The following is a 24,759-nucleotide window of genomic DNA, read 5'->3' on the forward strand; positions in this document are numbered from 1 at the left end:
TAAGGGGACTCTCCTCCCATTAAATAAAATACTACAAAAATGCTAATATATTATTACAGACAGGATGAGACAGCCTCATTCATCCCAGGTCCTCCCCTTACAACTAAAAATCCCTGGACATAATACAACAAATGAGCATAGGAAAATTCTGAAAGGTAGAAGGAGGAAGTTTGGCTGCCTAGGGATGGAGGAACATGGGTTCCTTGGCTTCCTTATTGCATTCCAGATATTTGGGCAGGGAGCTGCAGGAGCCTCCAACTCTAAACTGCCCACAAGCACAAGCAAATAAAAGAGAAGTTCCCAGAAAGACTTGCTCCCCTAAGTCAAAGGACCAGGGAATGGATGGGCTAATAATAGAAAAGATTTTTGTCAAAGCCTGACCTATTCCAGGCAAAACTAAGGTATAACCATTCGCACTCCACAGAAGCAGGGGGAAGCATTCCAAATCCAAGTACACAGTTGATCTTCCATCTTATGGTAGGTTGGGTCATGTATCTCAACAAATGACATATTCCTAAACTTAATCTGCATTCTTATGGGTATGAACCCATTTGAAAATAGGACCCAATGAAGATGTACTATCAATTAAGGTGCTATGTTGGTTAGGTTCTGGTGTCAATTTTGCCAAATAATTATGCCCAATTGAATGGTCAGGCAAGGAGGCCTGACCATTGCTGCAAGGATATTCCATGGCTGGTTGATAAACCGAGAGGCTAGTGTGTTAAATTATCAGTCAGTTGATTGCATCTGTGGCTGATTACATCTGCAATCAACTAAGGCACAACCTCACAATGAGATAATCTAATCAGTTGAAGGCTACTAGGGAAGGAGAAAGATACTTTCACTGCTTCTTTAGTCAGTGAGCCTCTCCTGTGGAGTTCATCCAGACCTTTCATTGGAGCCACCAGCTTTACAGCCTGCCTACAGATTTTTGACTCTTCCATTCCCATAGCAGCAAAAGATACCTTTATAAATTTCATATTTACAGATTTCTCCTATTGGTTCTCTTTCTCTAGAGAATGCTGACAAACACATCTTGGCACCAGGAGTGGTTCTTGAGGTACAGAATCTTAAAGGTGAGTTTTTACAATTCATTTTCTACTATGACTAGATTTAGAGGCACTACTGACTCTGTTTCCAATAATCAAGATAGCACTGACAGTCCATGGAATGATTTGAAAAAGAGATACTCAAAATATCACCATCAGATTCTGCTAATTGTATGCTTATATGAGTCAAGGCTTTTGGTGATAATGTTTTCAATACTTTTAAGGGGTTTTGTGAAATTAAGAGGCATAATGATGTTGGCTAGTTGTTGTTAGATATACTGGATACAGTAAAGTAGGAAAGGGATGAACTGAAAACTTAAAATTTGCACCTTATATGCCATATGAATGATGTAGAAGTTTCCATATGTGCTCTGAAAGAAACTCTTTTTTCCTGTGGTCGCAGACTTCAGATGTCTGAAAACCGGACACAAAGCCTCATTGTGTGAGTAGCAGATTTACAATATAAGCTAAAATCTCAACCTTACAGGATGTCTCCTGTTACAGTAAGGGCTTTTATTTGAAAAGAATGGGATCCTGAAACATGGAATGGTGATATATGCCTTTATAATGATGGCAATGGGGAGATGGAATCCCTGGAATCTACTGAGCTTTTGCTAGATAGACTTATAAGGGACTGACCTTAGGAAAGAACTTCCTGACCTCCACCCTGCCTTGAGGAAACAAATTCCCAACATTCAGTCTCCTCAGAGGAGTCTGCCATCCAACTTTCAGTACCTGCTAGCACTCTAATCACCTTTCATGGGGAAATAGCCCTCCTTCCTCTGTCTAGAATGACTAATCCTGTTTCACCAGATGAAACTACAATGGAATGTCCTGAGGTAATTGGCTTGAAAGACACTTCTATTTCTTTTCATGACCCAACCCCACTACCCCTCTTTTCTTCAAGACCTATAATTAGACTAAAGCCCCAACATGCCCTGAAAGGTGAGGTACAAAGTGTGACCCATGAGAAGGTACACTATACTCCAAAAGAACTGCAGGAGTTTTCCAGTCTATATAGGCAGAAATCAGGGGAATATGTGTGGGAAAAGATATTAAGGGTGTGGGATAATGGTGGAAGGAATATAAAGTTGGATCAAGCTGAATTTATTGATATGAGCCCACTAAGCAGAGATTCTGCATTCAATGTTGTAGCTCAAGGGGTTAGAAAGGGCATTAATTGTATGGTTAGCTGAAACATGGATCAAAGCATGGCTGGCATTACTTGAGGTCAAAATGCCAGAACTCCCCTGGTATAATGTAGATGAGGTGATCGAGAGGATTAGAAAGATGGGAATATTAGAGTGGGTTTATAATAGAAGACCTGCTCACACACCTCAGGAATGTCCAAAGGACAAATATTTCACCAGTACTTTGAAAAATAAATTCATGAGACTAGCTCCACTGTCCCTGAAGAGCTCTGTAGTCACTCTTCCCTGTGGGTCAGTTATTACTGTGGAAACTGCTGTCACTGAGCTGGAATCCTTAAACACAATGGGAATAATTAAATCCCATGTTAGAAGAAGCCATGTGGGGACAGCTAATCATCATAGACAAGGCAGGCTTGACCACCATGATGGATAGTAGACTCAAAGCAGCTGTCAAAATAATCTTACTTGCAGAAAATTGTAGCATTGGGTAGTACATACTGGGGTACCTGGAAGTAAAATAGATGGGAGTCTACTACATTCTTGTTTGAGCTATATAAGCAGAAGAATTCTAGGTCAATTGAACAGAAGTCTAACTTGAATTACAAAAAAAGAGAGTCATGGCCCCTTAATCAATTCCCAGAAGTGAGATAGTTTACAGACCCAGAGCCCCTTGAATTAGGGGAAGGTCAGGTATGCTTGGGAAGGACCCTGTTACACTGCCAAAAATTTACAAGTTAACCTGCTCTTAGCCTTCACCAAGGAGACCTATGACCTTTTACCTGGGTGACTGTGCACTGGGAAAAAGGAAATGATCAGATATTTCAGAGATTATTAGACACTGGCTCAGAAATGACACTAATTCCAGGAGACCCAAAACACTGCTCTGGTCCACCAGTCAGAGTAAGGCTTATGGAAGTCAGGTGACTGATGGAATTTTAGCTCAGATCCATCTCACAGTGGGTCCAGTGGGTCCCCAGGCCCATTCTGTGGTCATTTCCCCAAGTTCCAGAATACATAATTGGAACTGACATGCTCAGAAACATGGACTTCCACTCACCAAAGCTGAACTGGCTACAGCCACTGCTGAGTTAGCAATCTGCCAAAAGCAGAGACCCACACTCTGTCCCTGATACGACACTACTCCTCAAGGTAATCAGCCTAATACCTGGTGGCAGGTTGATTACATTGGACCACTTCCATCATGGAAGGGGCAGTGATTTGTTCTAACTGGAATAGGCATACTCCAGATATGGGTTGCCTTCCTTACATGCAATGTTTCCACAAAAACTACCATCCATGGACTTATGGAATGCTTTATCCACCATGATGATAATCCACACAGCATTGCTTCTGATCAAGGAGCCCACTTCACAGCAAATGAAGTGTGTGAATGACCTCATGCTCATGGAATGGTAATATGGTAAGTCTCTGGACTTACGGTAAGTAAGTCCAGAGGCACCTGGATTAATAGAATGGTGGAATGGCCTTTTGTAGACCCAATTCTGGTGCCCATTAGGTGGCAAGACCTTGCAGGGCTGGGATAATGTTCTCCAGGAGGCTGTGTATGCTCTCAATCAGCATCCACTCTATGGTGCTGTTTCTCCCATAGCCAGGATTCATGAGTTGAGGAATCAAGGGGTGGAATTGGGAGTGGCACCACTCACTATCACCCCTAGTGATCCACTAGGAAAATTTTTACTTCCTGTCCATGAAATGTTAAACTCTGCTGGTCTATAAGTCTTAAGTCCAAAAGGAAGAGTGCACCTTCCAGGAGATACAACAATGATGCCATTGAACTGGAAATTAAGACACGACCTGGCCACTTTGGGCTTCTCATGCCACTGAATCAATAGGCATAAAAGGAGATTACTGTTCTATTCCTGACCATCAAGGGGAAATAGGACTGCAACGACACAATGGAGGTAAAGGAGAGTTTGCCTGGAATGCAGGAGATCCCCTAGCGTGTCTCTTAGTACTACCATGCCCTGTGCTTAAAGGCAATGGAAAACTGCAGTAACCCAATCCAGCTAGGAATACCAATAGCCCAGAAACTTCAAGAATGAGGGTCTACGTCACCCACCTGACAAAGAGCCATGGACGTCTGAAGTACTTGTTGAGGTTAAAGAGACTATTGAATGCATAGTAGAAGGCAGTGATAAATATGAACTATGACTATGTGACCATTTACAGAAATAAGGACTGTGATTGTGTGAATATTTCCTCCCTGTTTTGTTATAAGTATGTTTGCATTTGTACATAAAAAATATCTTGTTTTCCTCTTATCATACGACATTTATTGTATTGTTTGTGTTATAATATTTAAGTCATAGGATATGAGGTTTAAGAGTGAATTTTGTATATGGGAAAAACATGTCTTATTTAGGGGCCTGAGGGTGGAATGTGCTGGTTTGAGAGGATTTACGTACCCAAGAAAAGTCATTTCCTAATCCTAATCCAATCTTATACCCTATTTAGCACTGTATGTTGGGAACTTGATTAGACTTTCTCCATGGAGATGTGACTCACACAAGAGTGAGTGTTAAAATGAATTAGGTGGAGACATGTATCCACTCATTCCAGGTGGGTCTTGATCAGTTTTACTGGACTCTTTTAGAAGAAGCCCTTTAGAAAAAGCTAGAGAACGAGAGGAAGCCATGAGATTCTGAAAGAGCAGAATGCTGCAGAACTACGAAGCAGAGAGACCACCAGGCTGCAATTTTTGGAGATGAAGAAGGAAAACATCTCCCGGGGAGCTGGAGAGGAAGTTAGCAGATGATGCCATGTTTGCCATGAACCCTTCCAGCCAAGAGAGAAACCCTGACGTGTTCATCATGTGCCTTTCCAGATGAGAAAGAAACTCTGACCATGTTCGCCATGTCCCTTTCCACTTGAGAGAGAAACCCTGAAATTCACTGGCCTTCTTGAATCAACGTCTCTTTCCCTGGATGCCTTAGATTGGACATTTCTATAGACTTGCTTTAATTGGGACATTTCCATGGCCTAAAAACTGTTAACTTGCAACTTATTAAATTCCCCTTTTTAAAAGCCATTCCTTGTCTGGTATATTGTGTTCCAGCAGCTAGTAAACCAGAACAAGGATAAAAAACCCTCATTCTTACTCTGGGCTCCCTGTGTTTCAATTGTTCAAATGAGCTGTACAGATAGGTTGAATTGCATTATGTGCAACAGAAAATTTTGGTTCCACACCAAATAAACCATTCTTCTTTTGGTCTCAAAGAGTATGTATGGTTCTAAAATACAGTCATTGTCTTCCTTAAAAAAAAAAATGAAAGTGAATGTTACCTAAGGACTTGAATCCTATTCTGGAGAGTTGAAGTGTATTTCTGGTTGTATGCAGGACAACTGAGTATTGTTAAGCAAAACATAAGTCTGTTATTGTGTTCTATTTGGAAATTAAGCATGTTTCAAGGTGATATATAAAGCTGTCAAGTTGACAAGGGGTGGAGTGTGATGGTTAGGTTCTGGTGTTAACTTGGCCAAATGATTATGCCCAATTATTTGATCAGGCAAGCACTGGCCTGACTGTTGCTGCAAGGATATTCTGTGGCTGGTTCACAAACTGGATGGCTGGTGTATGAAGTCATTAGTCAGTTGATTGCATCTGTGACCGATTACATCTGTGATCAACTAAGGTGCGTCTCTTACAGTGATTTATTAAAAATTAAACTAACCAGTTGGAGGCTTTTAAGGAAGAAGAGCGACTTTTTCACTCCATCTTCAGTTGATGAGCCTGTACTGTGGAGTTTGTCCAAACCTTACCTTGGAGCTGCCAGCTTCACAGCCTTCCTTATGGATTTTGAACTCTTCCATTCCCACAGTTGTATGAGACACCTTTATAATCTCATATTTACATATCTCTCCTGTGGGTTCTGCTTCTCTAGATTACCCTGACTAACAAAGGTGTGGACCCATTTGTAAATAGGATCTTCTAAGCAAAGATCCTATTCAGGTATTGTCCAACTAATTCAGGGTGCGCCTTAATCCACATGACTGGGCACCTCATAAAGAGAAGCCAGAAGTCAGAGAAAGTCACAGGAGAAGAGAAAGGACATCACCATATCATGGAGTTTGGCCATCATAAGAATGCTACAGACTTTGGGAAGAAAGCATTGTCTTGCCAACATTTTAATTTTTGACTTCTTATAATCCATGAGACAACAAATAGGTGCAATATGAACCAACCCACTGTGTGGTATTTGTTTTAGCAGCCCTTGCATACTAAGAAGAACCAGGCAGTGCTCTGATTCTCCAAAGGAGAGTTGAGCTACCACTGACATACAGGTGTAACAACACTAAACAAGGAGGTGCAAGATGGGGTGAGTAAACACTTTACTTCACTTTCTCAACATCAGCAGGATCCAGTGGTGGAATTACCTTCCATTCACCCAGTATCGATGAGACTGAACAAGGCAGCGAGGATCTGACTAGTGAGGTGATTATTTCACTTTCCCTACAGTTCTGGTGTTAGTAGGGCCAAGTGGAGAGCTCCTCCATTCTCACCATGCAGCTACAAGGCAGTGTGGGTTTGCCTTCTGCTTCTCCCTTTCCTGCTGCTAGCAAAACACAGCAGGAAAGCTTACACTTACAAATTTAAGTCAGTTATATGGTATGACTCAGAGCTGTGCACTCACTGAGAAGGGATCAATGGGTAGGGGAGAGCCTGAGCTTTCACTCCACCCATCTGCAATAAGGCAGTGTGACTCAGTCCTACAATTCTGCTGAAATAGTGTTGGTGGGGTTCAGTGGGAAGTTGGTCATACACATTTCCCAGGCCTTTATGCTATATCTCAAAAGGGGAGTTTGCCTGCTAAAATAAGATGTTTAAATAGGATCCAGAGTTTCACAATGTGATGTCAAAAAAGGCCAGGATATGATTGAAAATCACTCACCAAACCAAGAACCAGGAAAACCACAATCAAATGGGAAAAGATAATCAATAGACACCAACACCAAGATGAATCAGATTCTGGAATCATCTGACAAGGATTTTAAAGCAGCTATCATAAAAAAGCTTCAAGGGGAAATAAAAATTATCTTGGGACAAGTAAAATATTTAGTAAAAGAAATAGAAGCTATAAAAGGAACCAAATGGAAATTACAGAACTGAAAAATATAATAACCAAAATAAAAAAAAACCTCACTGAATGAATTCAACAGCAGAGTGGAGATTAGAAGATAGAATCAGTGAACATGATGAAAGATCAATAAAGTTAATCTGATCTGAAAAAATAGAAAGATAATCAACAGAAAAAAATGAACAGAAATCAGAAATCAATGTGTCAGCAAGGCAACCATCCCTCTGAGGGGAGGAATCCTTCTGTGCCTCTTCCAGCTTCTTGTGGCTTCAGGTGTTCCTTGATTCACAACTATCATCCTACTCTGCCACTGTGATCACATTGCCTTCTCTTTATATCTTGTCTTCTGTGTGTCTGTCTTCTCCTCTTCTCTCTCTTTTTTTTGAGGGGGTGGTGCATGGTCCAGGAATTAAACCCAGGTTTCCCACATGAAAGACAAGCATTCTACCACTGAACCACCCAGGCACCCTACCTCTTCTCTTTTACGAGGCACTTGTGATGGTATTTAGAACACAACTGAGATAAAGTAGGCATTGAGAACCCAACTGAGATAAACCAGGTTTCTCTCCTTAACACATTATTCTTAATAACATCAGTAAAGACCATTTATCAAAACAAGGTATTATTCCCTCCAGGGATTTGACATAGATATCTTATGAGGGGGCATTTTTTAAAAATCTACCACACCCACAGTCATAGTAAATTAAGGTCTGTGGTGGGTACATAAGCATCACCTGCCACCTACTCCAGCACCTCCATTCCATCCTAAGGGACTCTTGCCAAAACCTCTTCAGAACTCCTAAAACTTAGCCAAGCATTTTTATGCAAGTATCCATATGTATTGATGTTTTAATATCTTTATATTTTTCAGTATCTGCCACTCAACATTACTTTCATTTGTTATTTAATATATCTCATTGATAATCTGGTCAAATAACATAAACAGTGAATATGAAATGAAAGAAACAATGCCTTGAGCAGCTAGCCCACTGCTTCTCAAACCTTAATCTGCAAACCAGTCACTTAGCTTCTTCTAATTCAGTGGCTCAGGGGAGTGAGGAAGAGGGCAGTTGAGAGTATGCATTTCTAACAGGCTCACTGATGATGCTCACGCTGCCAATTCTGGCATCACACTTTAAATACAAAGTGTGTTCAAGGTCATTTCTGCAGATTTACAATTGATCTGTGAATCTAACAATGTTAATAGGAGAGGAAGTTATGTAGAATTAGCAAAACTGATTTTGAATGCCACCTCTTGCTCTTACAAATTGAACAACCTTTAAAACTATATTTACCTGAAGTTTCTTCTTTCTTGATATTTGAGAGTTCTTTATATATCCTAGATATGTTTCCTTTGTCAACTTTGTGGCTTGCAAATACTTTATCCAGTCTTCACATCTTCTTAACAGGGGTTTTCACTGATCAAAAGTTTTCTGTTTTTGATGAACTCTGAATTACCAGTTAATTTCTTTTATGTATCATGCTTTTAGAGTCAAGTCTAGGAATTCTTCAACAAACTCGAGTTTGAGGAATTTATCATATTATCTCAAGATTTATATTTTATGGTTTAGATTTAAATCTATTATCCATTTTGTTTATTCTTTTAAATGGTATGAGAATTAGGTTGGGACATAATTTGCCTGTTGAGATCCAATTATTTGCAATCCACCATATGTTAGAAAGAATATCCTTTTTCCAACTTTTGCTGATTTGTTAAAACTTAGGTGACTGTACTTATATAGGGCTGTTTTTAGAGCCTCTATTCTATTCAAATGACCTCTATGTCTATCTTTGTGCCAATACCACAATATCTTGATAACTGTAGTTATATAATGTATTAGTCAGGGTTCTCTAGAGAATCAGAACCAAGAAGAAATATCTGTAAATATGAGAGCTATAAAAGTATCTCATGCAACCGGGGGAATTCAAGAATCCAAAATTGGTAGGATAAGCTGTGAAGCTGACAACTCTAATGAGGGATCTCAATAAAATCCAGAGAAGAGGCTCATTAACTGAAGAAGTGAGAATTCTCTCTTCTCCTTTAAAATTCTTCAATTGACTGGATCAAATTCGACTAATTAGATTATAGGGTGGGGCCTATTATTAATTAGGGGAGAATTATCATCTTTACTAGGTTGTCTACAATCCATGAACGTGGAATATCTATTTATTTAGATATTTCATTTCTTTCATCAGCATTTTGTAGTTTTCAATATACAAGTCATGTGCATATTTTGTTCAATTTACAACTAGATATTTCTTTCTTTGAATGACTGTGAATGGTGTTGTATTTTTAAATTTTTTTCATTCAGTTGTAAGTTTATAGAAAAATCATGCAGAAAATACAGAGTTCCCATATACTTCTTTTCACAAACACAGGTTCCCCTAGAATTAATATTGTGCATTAGTGTGGTGACTTTCTTAGAATTGATAAAATAGCATTATTGTAATTTTGTGATTAACTATAGTCGATAGCTTACATTAGGGTTCACAGTATGTGTGGTACAGTCCTATCTTGTTTTTTAGAAGTTTGTTCTAGTAACATATATACACCCTAAAATTTCCCTTTATCCACATTCTGATATCTATTTCAATGGAGATAATTAAATTCACAATGCTGTGCTACCATCACCACCATCCATTATCAGAAGTTTTCCACAATCCCAAACAGAAGCTCTGAACAAATTAAGCATTAACTTCCCCTTCCTTCCCACCTCCCTGACCCTTAGTATACTGTATTACAGTTTCTGAACCTATGAATTTCCTTATTTTATTTCATATCAGTGAAATCATACACTATTTGTCCTTTTGTGTCTGCTTTATTTCATTCATAATGATGTCTGCAAGACTCCTCCATGTTTTAGCATGAATCAGAATGTTATTCCTTTTCACAGCTGAATAATATTCCATTTTATGTTTATACCACATTTTGTTTATCCATTCAGCTGATGATGGGCACATGGATTGCTTCAATCTTTTGGCAATTGTGAATAATGCCACTGTGAAAAATGGTGGTTGAGTCCCTGTTTTCATTTATTGTGGCTAAACACCTAGAAATGGGTTTGCTGGATTATATGGTAATTCTATATATAAATTTCTGAGGAACTGCAAAACTGTTCCCACAGGAATTGCACCATTTTACATTCCCACCAACATGTGTCCCTATTTTTCCACATCCTATTCGACACATTATTTTTTTATTTTTTTTTAAGTAGCCATTTTTATGCAGGTGAAGTAATCTCCTCATGGTTTTAATTTGCATTTCCCTAATATCTAATGATGTGAGAATCTTTTCATGTGCCTTTTTGGCCATTTGTATGTCTTTTTTGGAGAAATATCAATTCAAATCTGCTGCCTATTTTTTAATTGGGTTGTTTGTCTTTTTGTTATTGAGCTATAGGATTTCTTTTTATGTTCTGGATATTTAAACCTTTTTGAGAGATATAGTTTCCAAATATTTTCTCCCATTTGTTAGGTTATATTTTACTTTCATGAAGAAATCCTTTGATGCAAAAGAGTTTCTAAACTTTGATGAGCTCCCATTTATCTATTTTCCTTTGTTGTTTTTGCTTTTGGTGTAAATTCTAAGAAACCATTGCCTAACACAGGGTCTTAAAGATGCTTCCCTATGATTTCTTCTAGGAGATCTTTAGTTTTGGCTCTCATATTTACATTTCATTCACTTTGAGTTCATTTTGGTTATGCAGTGTAAGAGAAGAAAACCCTAATTTTTTTTACATATGGGTATCTAATTTCCACACACCAATTGTTGAAGAAACTATATTTTCCCCTATTGAATGAATTTGACATCCTTGCCAAAAATCAATTGGCCTTACATGTAAGGGTTTATTTCAAAGCTCTCAATTTAATTATATTGGTCAATATTTCTGTCTTTGTGCCAATACCATGTTATTTTTATCCATAAAGTTGAAATAAGTTATTTTTAATGTTACATATATATTTAAAAGAGTATTATATATATAATAAGCTTTAAGTTCCATATAGCTAAGTGATATTCATAGATTGCTTTCATTGTCAAGCTCTTTTTTATGCACATTTTTGAGATATATCTTGAGATTTATGCCATATAATCATCTGAGTTATACAAACAATGGTTCACAGAATCATCATATAGTTGTGCATTCATCACCAAAATCAATTTTAGAACATTTTCATTACTCCTCAAAAAAAGAAAATAAAAAAGAACACCCAAAATCATACATTTTATCACCACCCATTATTTGTTTATTTATCTGTATTTATTTTATTATTGATCTGTCCAAGCACTGGATAAAGGGATTGTCAGCCACAAGGTTTTCACAATCCCATGGTCACACTGTAAAATCTGTATAGTTGTACAACTACCATAAAAAATCAGGTCTACTGGATTAGGACCGTGCAATGGTAGCTCAGTGGCAGAATTCTCACCTGCTATGCCAGAAGACCCAGGTTCAATTCCCAGTACCTGCCCATGAAAAAAAAAGAAAAAAAAGAATCAAGTCTACTGGATTAAAGTTCAACAGTTTCAAGTATTTCCTTCTACCTATTCTAACACATTAAAAAGGAATATCTATATAATGTGCAAGAATAACCTCCAGAATGACCTCCTAACTCTACTTAAAATCTATCCACCACTGAAACTTTATTTTGTTATATTTCTTTTCCCTTTTTTAGCTCAAGAAGTCTTTCTTGCCTGCCCATGATGCCAGGGCAATGTCTGTAGGAATCATGTCCCATATTGCCAGGGAGATTTATACCTCTGGGGGTCATGTCTCAAATAGCAGGGAAGGTAGTGAGTTTATTTGCAGAGTTGGCTTATAGAGAGAGAGGCCACATCTGAGTAACAAAAGAGGCTCTCTGGGGGAGAGACTTAGGCATAATTAGCATTAAGCTTAGCATCCCCTTTGCAGAAATAAATCTCATAAGGACAAGTCTAAGGTTCAAGGACTTGGCTTATTAAATTGAGAGTCCCTAATGCTTCAGAGAATATCAGGAATTCCACAAGTTCTATAGTTCCACTTTTTTCCTCAGTCCCTCAAGGTGACTTTGAAAATACTTTTTTTTTTAAAATTTTCTACCTAAATTATTCTGGTATGTATCAGGGTATTACATTAACCTGTACAAAAATAACAAGATATCATAATCTATTCAAGTTTCAATGTAATATGTTGTTTGAATAAACTGACCATACAGATTAAGTTAGAAAGAGTGCTACAGAAAATACATAATTTTGTACCAAATAAACATCTCTTCCTTTGGTCTCACACAGAAGTTAAAGTTTTAAAATACAGTCAATACATCTTTTTCCCTGTATTCTGATGTACCTTCATCTTAACAAGATCAGTTTTATTTATATCTCTAATTAAAGTCTGATCTCTTTTTTAGCTTCTTTTACAGTTGCTGTATGGGTTAATGCTGATTTCAGAGATGCAAACTCTAACTCTGAGTCAAATGACACACAGACATCCAAAATTCCACAGAATTACCAAGTTATAAACAAAGAGCTCAGCATCACAGAATTTAGAATAACAGTTAAAATTCAGGAATAGATATGACTGCTGTAAGAGCTTACAATCTAAAAACATGTACAATAAGACTTACTGAATATTCTGTACTCCTTAATCATGGATTGCCAAATCTCTGACCATGTTCTATCCCCTGATAATCTATGCTCCCAAATTCAGTTCTCAGAGTTTGCACATTTTAGTTAGTCCATATTAGTGAGACCTTATAAATATGTCTCTTCATTTCTGGCTTATCTCACTCAACTTAACGTCCTTAAGGCACATTCACCTAGTTGCATTGCTTCATTCCTTCTAGCAGGAGTGCAATATTACATTTTATGTATACACCACAGTTTACTTTTTCATTCATCAGTCAATATATCATTAGGCCACCTCTGTCTATTGCAAATTGTGAATGCTGCTGCCATAAAAACTGGTGCAGATGTCCATTTCTTATTCCTGCTTTCAGTTCTTCCAAGTATATACCTAATAATAGGGTTGCAGGGTCTTATGGAAATTCTATATTTAACCTCCTGTGGAACCACCACACTGTTCCCCAAAGGGGCTGCACCATTCTACTTCCCTGCCTATAGTGAATAGGTGCATTACTTTCTATACGTTTCTCCAGGACTTGTAACTTTCTGTTGTTTTTTTTTTTTTTTGAACAGTATTATGCACACTATGCAATCCATCCTAGGTAAGTAATCAATGAATCCCGGTATAGCCACATAGTTATGCATTCACCACCACAATCTACATGAAAACATTTCCATTTTTTTTCCACAAAGAAAGAAGAGGGAAAAATGATGAATTTAAAAAGAAGAAACAACAAGAATCCCATATCCCTTCCTTATATCACTCTCCTATGGACATTTACCTTTGGTATATTGCACTTGTTACAATTAATGGAAGCATATTGCAAAGTTATTGTTAACTATAGACCCTAGTTTGGATTGTTTTATTTCCATATACAATCCCACGTTCAACACCTTGCAACATTGACATTCATTTGTTCTTCCTCAAGTGAAAATTTCTTACATTTGTACATTTAATCACCCTGATTTTCCACTTTAGATTTTGCTAAGTTATACAGATCCAGTTTTTATACTCTGTCTTTCCTTCTGGTGTCATATATGCCCCCAGCCTTCCTCTGTCAACCATACTAACACTCAGCTTTGTTCATTAATTTACAATATTGTGCTACCATCATAGTGTATTGCGTTATCCATTCCTGGATCTTTAAAATCAAACCTGTTGAAGATTTGTATCCTTTCAGCATCAATTCCCCAATCTCTACCCTCTTTCTACATCCTGATAACTGGTGTTCTCAAATTTAACTCTCAGAGTTTGCTCATTATTAGTTCTTATTAGTAAGACCATACAGTATTTTTCCCTTTGTTTCTGGCTAATTTGGCTCAACATAATGTCCTCAAGGTTGATCCATGCTGTTGCATATATCATGATTAATTCATTCTTTCAGCAATTTAATATTCCGTTTATGTACATACCAGTTTCTTTATCCACCTGTCTGTTAATGGACATTTGGGTTGTTTCCATCTCTTGGCAATCATGAATAATGCCACTGTAAACATCAGTGTACAAATGTCTTTTCAGGTCCTTGCCTGTAGTTCCCCTGAATATATATCTATTAATGGAATTGCTGCATTATATGACAATTCTGTACTTAGCTTCCTGAGAAACCACCAAACAGTCTTCCAGAGTGGTTGCACCATTCTACATTCTACATTTTTCTTTCTCTACATCCTTTCTAGTAACTGTAATTTTCTGTTGGTTTTTTTTTTTTAATAATGACCATTCTAGTAGGTGTGAAATGATATCTGATAGTGGTTTTGACTAGCATTTCCTTAAAAGCCAGTGAAGTTGAACATCTTTTCATACATTTTTTTAGCCATTCATATTTCCTTTTTGCAAAATTGTCAGTCTAAGATATCTTTTTCCCATTTTTAATTGGTGTATTTCTATTTTTGTTGTTGAATTGTATGATCTTTTCATATATTCTGGATATTAAACCCTTACCTGATATGTGGTTTCCAAATATTGTCTCCCATTGTGTAGGCTGCCTTTTGATTTTCCTGACATAGACCTAGAATGTGCAAAAGTGTGCAATTTTGAAAACTTTCTATTTCTTCTTTCATTTCTTGTACTTGAGATGTAAAGTCTAGGAAATCACTGCTTATCATAAGATCTTCAAGGCATTTCCCTGAATGTCTTTTAAAAGCTTTATTATCTTAGCTCTGATGTTTAGGTCTTTGACACATTTTGAGATAATTTTTACATAAGGTGTGAGATAGGGTTCTTCTTTCATTCTTTTGGGTATGGATATCCAGTTCTCCAAGCATCATTTATTGAAGATGCTGCTCTGTCCCAGTTGAGTCAACTTGGCTGCTTTATCAAAAATCAGTAGTCCATAGATGAAAGGGTCTATTTCTGAACATTCAGTTCAATTCCATTGGTTGGTATATCTATCTTTATACCATACCATGGTATTTTGAGCACTGTAGCTTTATTCTTTAAAGTCAGGTAATATGAGACTGTCCACTTCATTCCTTTTTCTCAAGTTATTTTTATCTACTCCAAATAAATATAACTATTGGTTTTTCTATTTCTACAAAGTGTGTTCTTGGGATTTTAATTGGTATTGCATTGGTTTATAGATCAATTGGTGTAGAATTAGCATCTTAACTATATTTAGACTTTTAATGCATGACTTCCATTTATTTATATGTTCCTTTATTTCTTTTAGCATTTTTTGTAGTTTTCTGTGTATAGGTCTTCTTTGGCCCTGGTTAAATGTATTCCTAAGCATCTGATTCTTTTTATTGCAATTGTAAATGGGATTATCTTTCTTGATTTCCTCCTCAGATAGCATATTACAAGAGTATAGAAGCACTATTGATCTTTTTTTGAAATTTCAGGTAATTTATTTCAAGCTATAAATGTCACAAAAGACTTTGCTGTTAAAGAAAAAGAGCATACATGGTGTACTATTGATTTTTTGTTTTTAATCTTGTATCCTACCACATTGATTAATTCATTTATTAGCTGTAGCAGCTTTGCTGTAGATTTTTGGGGATTTTCTAAATATAGTATCATGCCATCTGCAAACAGTGAATGTTTTGCTTCTTCTTTTCTAATTTGGATGCCTTTTATTTCTTTTTCCTGCCTAAATTTCTAGCTACAAATTCCACAACGTTGAATAACAATGGTGATAATGGGCATCTTCATCTTGTTCCTCATATTAGAGGGAAAGCTTTTCTTTCCCTCTTTTTCTTTTTCTTTTTCCCTCTTTCACTCTCACACAGGATTGGATTTATTAATCTCTAAAACCTAACTGAACAAAAAGTATTATTCACCTAAAATATAATATTCTAATAAAGATGGATGTAAAGAAGGATTTTATAAAGCTTAACAGTAGCTAACTTTTCTTGCTTAATTTAGCTATTTACATATATTTTAGCTTCTGAATGATAGAAATATCCAGCAAAAGCATTTGTGTCATTTTATATTCACTGCTATGCATTTGGTGTGAGTTAAGAATTGTAAAGAAAAGAGTTATGGGCCCCATCAGGCTAAGAAAAACAACCCGGAACTTCCCAGGGGCGGTTATCTGCTGTCTTGGTTATGCAAGGTTATCTGCTGCCTTGGTTATGCAAGGTTATCTGCTGCCTTGGTTATGCAAGGTTGTAACTGCTGGAGGAAGTTTATCTAAGAATGCAACTGAGAAGGTTGAGTAAGGGAGTTTTGCACAACGAGACAGCTTCTTGCATGAAGCAGCTCCCATGACTCATGCACGAAAAATGTTTCTCTGCTTCTTGCAAAATGTTTGTTATCTGCTTCTTGCAGAATGTTTGTTATCTGCTTCTTGCAAAATGTTTGTTATCTGCTTCTTGCATGAAGCAGCACCTATGACCCATGCTCGACCCTCACCCCCCTCCTCCTACCCCTTAAAAGCTTCCCCAAACCCAGGCTTGGGGCTCTCTGTTCCTGCACGTTCAGTGAGCCCCACGCATGTGTGGTAAATAAACCCCTTTGCGTGTTGCATGAGAGAACATCTCTTGGAGTCCTCCTTTGCGTGGCAAAACTCTAGAATTCTTACAATGGAGAACATATTCACATTTGTGGACATGGTAGATTTAGATATGGTTTGAACTTAAATTATTGAAGATATCCCCATTTATTGAATGATTACTTGGTGTAATACTCTGGACTATATACTGTAAGGGATATACAAGTGCTTAAGTTATGACCTTTGCCTTCAAAATATTTTCAAACTATAAAGGAAAGGCCAAGAGTCGAGGGTGAATTTTTGTATATCCTCAGTCTGCCCCTTGATCCTCCAAATTCCATCGACCTTTATCCCTAGTTCTCTGGTCCAGAAGCTCCAACTCATTTTCCAAAATCATTTTTCTCTTTGAAATCCTCTCCAGATCTCCCAAACATCAAGTCACACTGTCCTTGACTCTCCTCTAGCAATTTGTACATACTTCTCCTAACACACTTCTTATGTTATATTGTAGCATCGACCACCCTTTCTACTCTCCCTCATCTTTGTTAGAACATGAGTTCTTCTTCATATTCATCTTTTTTTTCCACTTTGGGTTTAAACTTTTTTTAAAAATTTTTATTGATACCTCAATGTACAAGCACATACATTGTTATCATACAAACATTCCATACATGGTGTACTATTGATTTTTTGTTTTTAATCTTGTATCCTGCCACATTGATGAATTCATTTATTAGCTTTAGCAGCTTTGCTGTAGATTTTTGGGGATTCTCTACATACAGTATCATGCCATCTGCAAACAGTGAATGTTTTGCATCTTCCTTTCTAATTTGGATGCCTTTTATTTCTTTTTCCTGCCTAAATGCTCTAGCTACAAATTCCAGCACAATATTGAATAACAATGGTGATAATGGGCATCTTTGTCTTGTTCCTCATCTTACAGGGAAAGCTTTCAGTCTTTCCCCATTGAGTATGATGTCAGTTGTGGATTTTTTCATATGTCCCCTTCATCATGTTGAAAAAGTTCCCTTCTATTTTTAGTCTTTGAAATGTTTTCTTCAAGAAAGAATTTGGAATTATGTCAAATGTATTTGTTGTATCTATTGAGATGATCTTGCAGCTTTCCACTTTTATTTATTGATGTGGTATATTACATTAATTGTTTTACTTGTGTTGAACCAGTCTTGCATACCTACAATAAACTCTACTTGGTCATGTGTATAATTATTTTAATGTGCTGCTGGATTTGATTTGCAATTACTTTGTTGAGCAGTTTTGCATCCATATTAATTAAAGAGATTAATTTCTGATTTTCTTTTCTTGTAGTGTCTTTATCCAACTTTGATATTAGGGTGATGTTGGCTTCTTAGAATGAGTAGGGTAGGTTTCCATCCTCTTCAATTTTTTAAAGAGTTCGAGCAGGATTGGTACTTATTCTTTCTTGAATGCTGGGTAGAATTTACATGTGAAACTCATCTGGTCCTGGACTTTTCATTTTGGGGAAGTTTTTGATGACTAACTCAATCTCTTGTGATTGGTTTGTTGAGGTCTTCTATTTCTTCCCAAATCAATATTGGATGTTCATGCTTTCCTAGGAAGTTATCCATTTCATCTAAGTTGTCTAGTTTGTTATATATAGTTGCTCATAGTATGCACTCATTATCTCCTTTATTTATGTGGGGTCAATAGTTAAGCCCCTTCTCCCATTCCTGATTTTATTTATTTACATCCTCTGTCTTTTTTCTGTCAGTGTAGCTAAGGGTCCATCACTTTTATTGATTTTCTCAAAGAACCAACTTCTGGGTTTGTTTTCATGTTTACAATTTCATTTACTTCTGATCTAATATTTGTTATTTCTTTCCTTATGTTTGCTTTGGGGTTAGTTTACTATTATTTCTCTAGTTCTTCTGGGTGAAATCCTCAATTGTTGTTCTATCTTCTTTTTTAATGTAGGCATTTAGAGTAATAAATGTCCCTCTCAGCACCATGTTTTCTGCATCCCATAAGTTTTGATATGTTGTGCTCTCATTTTCATTTGTCCTGAGATATTTACTGATTTATTTTGTGCTTACTTCTTTGGCCTACAGGTTCATTACTTCTTTGACTTACAGTGTGTTGCTTAGCTACCATATATTTGAGTGTTTTCCAGCCTTCTGTCTGTTATTGATTTCTAACTTCATTCAGTTATGAGCTGAGAAAGTGTATTCTATAATTTTGAACTTTTACAATTTATTTGGACTTTCTATGAACCAACATGTGGTCTATCCTGGAGAATGATCCATGAGCACTTGAGAAAAAGTGTATCCTGTGGTTGTGTGGTATAATGTTCTATAAATGTCTATTAAGCCCAGTTTATTTATTGTATTATTCAAAAATCTTTGTTTCTTTATTAATCCTCTTTCTAGATGTTTTATCTATTGATGAGAGTGGTATATTGGAGTCTCCAACTATTATTATAGAGGTGACTATTTCTTCCCTCATTGTTGTATGCATCTCACATATTATGGAGCACTGTGGCTCAGTACATAAATATCATGTCTTCTTGAGGAATTGCCCCTTTTATTAATATGTAGTGTCCCCTTTTAATTGTTTTACATTTGAAGTTTAATTTGTCTGATGTTGGTATAGCTTCCCCTTCTGTTTTCTGGTTGTTCTTTATGTGAGTATATTTTTCCAACCTTTCACTTTCAACCTGTTTTTGTCCTTGGGTCTAAAGAGAGTCTCTTGTAGATAGCATATAGATGGGTCTTTCTTTTTAATCCATTCTATCAGTCTATTTCTTTTGACTGGAGAATATAATCCATTATATTTAATTTTATTACTGTAAAAGCCATATTTTCTTCCACCATTTTGCATTTTGGATTTTATATGTCATATCTTATTTTTTTCTCTTTTGTTACCCTACTGATAATCTTCATTTCTACACTCTTCACCAAACCTTTGTCTCCTATCTTTTCCTATTTGCCTGTAGTGCTTCCTTTAGGATTACTTTTCTCTTGTTCACAAACTCTTTCAGTGTCTGTCTGAAAATATTTTAAACTCTCTCTCATTTTTGAACAACAGTTTTGCTGGATATGAAATCCTTGGTTGGCAGTTTCTCTCTTTTAGTATCTTAAATATATCATATCACTGTCTTTTTGCACCCATGGTGTCTGTCATGAAAGCTGAGCTTCCTTGCATGTGATGGATCACTTTTCTCTTGCTGCTTTCAAAATTCTCTCCTTACTTTTGAAATTTGATAACCTGATTAGTAAGTGTCTTGGAGTAGGTCTGTTCAGATCTTCTCTGTTTGAGGTTTGCTGCACTTCTTGGATCTTTAGTTTTATGACTTTCATAAGAATTGGGAAATTGTCATGATTATTTCTTCGATTATTCTTTCTGCCCCTTTTTCCTTCTCTTCTCCTTCTGGGATACCCATAATACATATATTCTTGTGACTCATGTTGTCATTCAATTCTCAGAGACCCTACTCAAATTTTTTCATTCTTTTTTCTCTATCTGTTCTTTTGATTTTAGGAGTTCAGATGTCCCATCCTCTAGTTCATTAATCCATTTTTTTCTGTCTCTTAAAATCTGCTGCTGTATGTCTTCATTTTGTTTTTAATCTTCTCTATTGTGACTTTCATTCCTATTATTTCTGTAATTTATTTATTCAAGCTCTTGAATTCTTCTTTTGATCACCCAATATCTTCTTTATATCCTTCATCTCTTGGCATAGTTTCTTTCCACTCTTTGATTTGATTTGGAAGAATTGTTTGAACCTCTTTAATTAGTTGTTTCAACTCCTGTATCTCATTTGAAGTGTTAGTTTGTTCCTTTCACTGAGCCATATCTTTGTGTTTCCTAATATGATTGATGACTTTTGCTAGTGTCTAGGCACATGATTTCATTGATTAGTTTATTCTGGAGGTCATTTTCTAAACTCTTTTATCTAGGATTTTCTTGTTGGTTAGCTTTTTTCTCTATCTGTTTTCTGGCATTCAGTTCAACTTATTGTAGACCTCTAGCATAGCTTCTGTTTAACTGATCAGTATTTGTCTGCTCTTATTCTGTTCTTGCCCTGCCTATATGCAACCATTTTTATGAGGAGGGTCTCTACAGATATGATTGACTCCAATCATATTTTACCAGACCAGACACAGGCCAAAGTCTCAGGAAGAGGGTATAATCAGTACCAAGTTTTCATGAGAATGAGACCCACAGGTTTCTAGTCTTTTATGTGAAGCCTCTTTATGCTGTTCTTTTCTTATCATGCTGAGCAGCTGGCACTTGCTTGTATGCAGCTCACCACCAGTGTAAAATGTTTGTCACCTTTAATTCTCAGCAAACTCTGTCCCTGCAAGGGATGTGGGTGAGACGGAAGCTGAGTTAGGAGGCAAGGTTAAACTGTTTTGGTTTTACAGCCCCTGGGGTCTGAATTCTCTGAATGAAAGCCACCACTTGTGTTGGGCTCTGACCCCACACACCCCCTCCACACACATATATTCTTGGGGAAGATATGCGCTTTATGGAAGTATCTCCTTCTGACTAGTTATTTTTTCTCTCAGGAATACCTTAACTTTGTCCTTGAGTGGGTCAGCGCTGACGATCGAAAATGTCTGAGACTTTCTTTAATGGGCTCTTAAAATAGTTTTAAAAAATCTTCTCAGAGCAGTCCCCAGCCACTTTGTACCTGGCACTATGTGCCCCTTTCCTTGGGACGCAGCTCTTTTCCAGTATTCTGATCCCAGCCAACTCTAAAAGCCTCTATTTTTTTATTTTGCTGTGTTTATGTTTTTGTTTTTGTTTTGTCAGCCCTGCCTCTTCTCTGCTGGGAGAGTCAGGTTTCCTGTTGAGCTTTCTCTGGGTTTATCTGTGCCTGGAGCTTATATTCAGTAATCGAAATTTGTTAATTAAAATTGCAGTTGGAGCTTTATTGTCAACTTTTGCTTTGTTCCTAGTAGAGACTGCTTCTTTTTCCCAGAGGGAAGTGACTCCAAAACAGCCTTCCAGGCCATTGGGAGATGGGTGTCAACCACCACAGTTTGGGAGACTTTACCTACAGTTCTACACTATGCTCTCTGCCTTTCCAGTCATTCCAGACTGGTTTATGATTTGTGTCCAGCTACAAAGTTCCCCCAAACAGTTGTTCCAGATAGTTCCTGGCTATTTACAAGCTGCCCTAGAGGACTAACTAAATTCTACACCTTCCTATGCAGCCATCTTGCCCCTTCTCCTATAATAAGTTTTAAGTTACAAAGTGCAAATCCACCAACTTTGTTTTTTTTTTAAAGATAAAATTGATATTTGTGGCCATTTACCTTTTGTTACATATTTAATGATTGGTTTTTTCATTTCTGCAAAGTAGGCTGTTGCAATTGAGGGGGGGATTGTATTAAATCTTTACATCACTTTGGGAAGAATTGACATCTTGGCAATATTAACTCTTCCATCCTTGAACTCAGCATGTCCTTCCAATTATGTAGGTCTCCTTTGATTTCTTTCAGAAATATTTTGAGGTTCCTGGTGTATAAGTCCTTTACTTCTTTGGTTAAATTTACTCCTGTATATCTGATTATTTTAGTTGCTACTGTAAATAGAATTTTTGTTAATTTCTTCTTCAGTTTGTTCATTACTATTACATAGAAACAATGCTGATATATGTATATTGATCTTCTACCTAGCCATCTAGCTGAATTTGTTTATTAATTCTTGTGGTTTTGTTGTGGATTTTTTATTTTTTTTTTATAAAATAGGATCATTTCATCTGCAAATAGGGAATATTTTATTCTTTTCCAAAGTGGCTGTCTTTTATTATTTTCCTTGTCTAAATTCTCTGGCTAGAACTTCCAATTTAATACTGAATAATAGTGGTGAGAGTGGGTATCCTTGTTTTGTTCCTGCTATTAGAAGGCAAGGCTTCATTCTTTCACCATTGATTATGAAGACAGATGTGGGTTTTTCATATTTGTCCTCTATCATGTTGAAGAAGTTGCTAAGTGTTTTTTTTTTCAAGAAGGGGTGCTGAATTTTGCCAATTGCATTTTCTGTGACAATAGAGATGACCACGAGGGTTTTTCCTTCCTTCTGGTAATGTGGTGTATTATGTTAGCGAACTGTTTTTCTTATGTTGAACCATTCTTGAATACCTGAGGTAAATCCTACTTAATTGTGGTATATGATTATTTTGGTCTGCATTTTTCTTTTCTTGTGGTATCTTTAACTGATTTTGTTACTAAGGTTGGTATCATAAAATGATTTAGGAAGTGTGCTTTCCTCTTCAAATTTTTTGAAGACATTGAGTAAGATTGTGTTAATTCTTGCAATGTTTGTAGATTTACCAGTGAAGAAATCTGGCCCTACACATTTCTTTTGTGGAAGTTTTTTGTTTGTTTGTTTCTGTTTTTCATGGACAGGCACCGGGAATTGCACTTGGGTCTCTGGCATGGCAGGCAAGAGTTCTGCCACTGAGCCTCATTGCACCACACAAAGCCATTCTTTTTTTTTTTGGCATGGGCAGGCTCCGGCATAGGAGGCGAGAATTCTGCCACTGAGCTACAGGTGCACCACCTTTTGTGGAGGTGTTTGATCATTGATTCAAAATCTTTACTCAGTATTGGTCTTTTCAGATCTATTTCATCTTGAGTGAATATAGGTAGCTTGCTTGTTTCTAGAAATTTGTCCATTTCATCTAGGTTATCTACTTTCTTGACATAGAATTGTTTATAGCATCCTCTCATAGTGATTTATATTTCTGTGGATTGATATCAATATCCCCCCCTTTCATTTCTGATTTGGCTTATTTGCATCTCTCTCTCTCTCACTCTTTCTCTCCTTATCCCTATTGCTCTCTCTATCTCTCTCTCTCTTGCAGTTTAGCAAAAGGTTTGTTGATTTTATTTATGTTTTCAAAGAACAAGACATTGCTTTTCTTGAGTCTATCCATTGTTTTCATTAATGCTATTCCATTTTTCTCCATTCTAATCTTTTTTTTATTTCCTTCTTTCTGCTTCTTTTTGGGTTTAACTTGTTCTTCTTTTTCTAGGCCATTCAGTTGTGAGATTAAATCTCTAATTTGAGATCTTTCTACTTTTTTGTAATATAAGAATCTAGAGCTTTCAGTTTTCCCCTCAGCATTGCTTTGTTGCATCCCATAAACTTTGATATATTGTGTTTTCTTTTTCATTTGTCCCAAGATATTTCCTAATTTTCCTTCTCATTTTCTTCTTTGGTTCAATGGTTGTATAAGTATGCATTGTTTAATTTCCACATATTTGTGAATTTTTCCATTCTCTACCTACTTCAGATTTCCAGCTTTATTCCATTCTGATCAGAGAAGGTAAATTGCACTGTAACAATATATTTTCATTTCTTGTTTGTGACAAAATGTATAGCCTATGCTAGAGAATGGCCCACCAACATTAGAGAAGAGTGTCTGCTCTGCTGCTGTTGGAAGAAGTGTTCTATATTTCCATTAGGTCTAGTTGGTTTATAGTATCATTCAAGTCTTTTAGTTTCTTTTTGATCTTCTGTTTAGATGTTCTATCCATTATTGAAAGTGGTGTATTGAAGTCGCCTACTATTAATTTAGAACTATCTATTTCTTCCTTCAAATCTAAAAATATTTGCTCCACCTATTTTGGGGCCCTGCCACAATATGCCAATATACTTAAAACTTTTATATTTACTCTTCAGTTGGCCCCTTTTCAGTATATAATGACCTTCTTTGTTCTTTTTGACAGTTTTAAAGTCCATTTGATCTGATATCTGTTTAAGCTACCCTAGCTCACATTTTTTTGACAAGCCACATCCATGATTTTTTGTAAATAGAGTATTTTAATTGATATCTTATTTATGATGGGGTTGCAACTTTCATCTGTTCTTGCTGGTCTTTTTAAGGGAACAGATGCAAATTTTTAAGACAACTCCAGTTTTCAAAGATACAAAATGATT

The sequence above is a fragment of the Tamandua tetradactyla genome, chromosome 12 (assembly GCF_023851605.1).
Source record: "Tamandua tetradactyla isolate mTamTet1 chromosome 12, mTamTet1.pri, whole genome shotgun sequence".
Taxonomy (NCBI): Eukaryota; Metazoa; Chordata; class Mammalia; order Pilosa; family Myrmecophagidae; genus Tamandua; species Tamandua tetradactyla.